This window comes from Poecilia reticulata, linkage group LG8 (genome assembly GCF_000633615.1).
Source record: "Poecilia reticulata strain Guanapo linkage group LG8, Guppy_female_1.0+MT, whole genome shotgun sequence".
Taxonomy (NCBI): Eukaryota; Metazoa; Chordata; class Actinopteri; order Cyprinodontiformes; family Poeciliidae; genus Poecilia; species Poecilia reticulata.
In genome coordinates this window covers 1,705,873-1,709,858 of record NC_024338.1, presented here as the reverse complement: position 1 = coordinate 1,709,858, position 3,986 = coordinate 1,705,873, and positions in this window count along the sequence as shown.

The following is a 3,986-nucleotide window of genomic DNA, read 5'->3' as shown; positions in this document are numbered from 1 at the left end:
TATATATATATATATATATATATATATATATATATATAATAATTGCTGAAATATGAAGTAATTAAATGTATGAGTGAGAGAGAGCAAGAGAGAGTGTGTGCATACGTGCGCCAGTGATTAAGTCTGTGTATGTGCGTGCATGCGTGTGTGTGGTGTGAAATGACAGTTTTATGTGGTGATCAATTTTGTCCTGTTTTATTGTATTAAATATCTATTTTGTAACCTGTTGTTAACTAACTGCATATGGAATAAGCTTATGCTATAATCAGGAAAAACACCTTTAATGGTGACATTTATGTTTGAGCTGTACACTGTCCCTTTTAAAAAGAGCCTTATTATTTTATTTGTATGCTATTAAGTCAAGTCAAGCTTATTTTCATACATTTCAGAGACAAGGCAGTCCAAAGTCCTTTTTCCATATAAAAATATAATTCAGTCATAAAATATGGATGAAACAAATAAATGTTATATTTTGTCCGATGTCATTATCAAAATTGTCAAGCAAATACACATCAAATATGTTGATCACTGTTCAACTTACTGCTAATCAAAATAAAATCTGGATTTTTATTCTAGATTTAAAGTAACTCCGTTTTTCAGCTTTTGTTTTTTTCAGCGTTTGTTCTGTAGTCTTCTGGAAGTTTGTTCCAGATTTGTGATGCATAGAAGCTGAATGCTGCTTCTCCATGATTGGTTCTGATTCTGGAAGTAAAGTAGAATCAGAACAAGAAGATCTAAGAGGTCTGTAAGGTTGATACAACAACAGCAGAACTTTAATGTAGTGTGGTGCTAAAATGTTCAGTGGTTTATAAACGAACATTATCTTAAAGTCTGTTCTTTCACTGAAGGACTGTAGGACTGGGTGATGTTCTCTATCTTCTTGGCTTCTTGGCAGCAGCGTTCAGGATCAGCTGTAGTTGGAGGATTGATTTGTTAGTCAGACCCGTGAAGACGCTGCTGCAGGAATAAATGCGACTAAAGATAAACGCCTTGATGAGTTTCTCTAAATCTTGCTGAGACATTAGTCCTCTATGCCTGAAAATGCTTTCAGGTGATACAAGGTGAGTAAATTTGGGGTGGAGGAAAGGGTAAAGTGCTGGGATTCTTTAGAATAAATACGCATAGCACATCGCAGTGGCTTGATCATGCATAATAAAATATAAACATTGAGTATATCTACACATGTTTCTAAGGACCATGTCTTGAAAATTAGGAATCATCCGATTCTAGTTTGAGTGGATATAAAACAAATGTTGGACAGTGTGAACAGGACATGTAGCCTAACACCTGTACCTGCCTGCATGTCACTGAATACCCTCCCTCCGCCAGCCTCTCTCGCTCTGTCTCTCCTGTCTTAACTGCATCAAGAGGAGCGTTCTGGTTTTGTCACTAGGTTGGTAAGGAATGAAAGGTCAGGCCTTCACCTCTACTTCGCCTATTATTTCTGTCATGAGTAACATGACAGTCTCATGACAGTCCCCCTCCTTCTATTTTTTGCCTTTGACATAGTGCTGGTGGTGGAGAGAACTACCGCATGATGGCGAACTTTTGACCCTTCAACTCTGAACTTTTTGCTGGTAGCCCCAGCAGCGAGTCATGTAGCCCTGCTGATAACAGCTCCCCCTTTTTCTTCACCAGGGGCAGGAAGAAGGGAGTAGAGAGGAAACAGTCATAGTAAAGGACAGACATTCACATGCTTCTTTAAATATCTCTAAAAAATTTTCAGCAGATTCAGATTGATCAACATGAAACACACTATTCACCAGCTTATGCGACTTTTTTCCCCTTCTAATTGATCGCATTAGAGAAACCCTACCGTCGGACTTCGCAATTAATCGGTAAGCAGTACAAAAAAAATAAATAAAAGGTGCAGAAAGACCGGACAGAGCTTAAAGTTAATGCCAGCTGGTGGCTTAAAGGTAGGGTGGGGGTGTCGGAAGGATTGGAGGGGTGGGGTGGGGTGGCGCTTTGTGAAGGTGGTGCAGAGCTGGTTGGGCTGTTTCCATCTGTCCTCGTGGTCTGAAGCGAGCTCTGGTGGCGGTGAAGAAGAGCTGCATCTTGTAAGAACACAAGATGCCAAGATATATATATATATATGCCAAGCATATAGGAGACAAGGCACTACAGATCGTTGTCAACCCAACCTCTGAGAACGAAAGAACATATATTCTTTCTGAAGCTCATGCAAAAATTAAATCTGTCGACTTAAAATATGGCTCATTAAATTGTCACATAAATAGATCAAACGCTTCTTTATTTATTTTCAGATCTGCCTGAGTCGTTGTTGACAATGTTTACTCAGCCAGACAAGAGGAAGTTTGTTATTTGTCTCACATCCTCCTGACATCTGATTCGGAAATAGAGGGCACTTCTGAAAGCAGCCAACTGTTAATACCTTTCCCCCATGTTAGTAGAAGCTTTCCCTCGACTTTGCTCCTGCGCAGGAGTCTTCGTTGTCTTGCTCGGCTCGAGCCTGTCTGTTGACCTCGCGGTGACTCCGTCTCGTTCATTATTCATGAGTCTTGACCGAACTTTTCACCCCTATCAATGTCCAAAGGCCATCACGGCTGACGTATGGGTCTCTGAGCACGCGAACTGTGACGTTTCGGAATCAACAGAATATTGTCAAATGCCAGATGAAACGCAGCGCTGAAACACTGACAAGAGATTCTGGCCCAGGAGACAAACAGCAGCAATGAAGGAGAATGGGAGGGTGAGGTAAAAAAGGGGGCCACTGACCAATCTCTAATCATTGAACTTCCTTTTTATGCGGTGAAGCAGACACGTATCCAAAATGAACAAAAATACTTCTGATATTCAAAAGATTTCTTGAAGAGAGTACGCTTTTTGTAAAACACAAAGCGAATGACAAATCCCGGTCATTTACCTGTTTCACTTCAACTGAAGCCCTAAAGCAGTTAAACGCAACAAGATGTATCCCACAGGAAGCCCACGACTCTCCCTAACACACCAAACACACGCCTTCTGCAAAGCCTGGCAATAAAAGGTCAGTTTCATGAGTTCCTAACTCCACTCTTCATCACCAACACAAACCCAGCCCGTCTGACAGCTTCAAACAAGCAGCAAGCCCATACGCATAATGTACATAACGCACAACAGTTAAAAGCGGCTCTTTTGAGTGGAACTGCCCTATGCACATAAACGACAAACTGAACACACACAGAGCAAAAGAAAAATATTAAGAAGAAAAAAGGAGCTCACAGTTCTGCCTGTCCATTCCAAAGCTTCCCTAAGTCTCTTGGAATGGAGAGACATGTATATTTCTACCAGTCTGAGCGCCGCGGGGAGCTGTAAGTGTGAGGAGAGCTGTGTGGGAGGAAAGCGGCAGGGGCCGGAGGCCGCGGACCGCGGTCCTGTTTCATCATTTAAGGGAGGAAGCTGATGAAAAATGTAATAGGGAGGTTTTTTTGGCTTCCTGTTTACTGAACTGAAATTTACTCAAGGACCCAGACCAGCCCCAAAATGCGCTACGTACTTACGGGCCAACTCAAAGAGCCTCAAACATTTTCACAGAAATCAAAATTCCTTGCATACATACATACATACAAAACTAAATGTTGTTTCATTAATTTATTTCATAATCCGTTAGATTATATTAACATTGACAGCACTTCTCAATTATTATAGTTGCCAATAATTGCAGTTGAATTGCAATAATTGTATGTCCAGGATCTGCAACTTAATTTTGCCATTATAAACAAAGGGCCTTCTGTTTTATATTCAAAGGCCAACAACAGAAGCAGAGTGGAAAAAAAACAACAGAAAAAAATATGTAACTAAAGTAACTTAACCCAAAAAAAAAGGTATGTTTGGTGACGCAGCAATTGTGTTAAATACAAAAGACCTTTCAGTCCTTGTTGAAGCAATCAGCATCTATCTATCTATCTATCTATCTATCTATCTATCTATCTATCTATCTATCTATCTATCTATCTATCTATCTATCTATCTATCTATCTATCTAT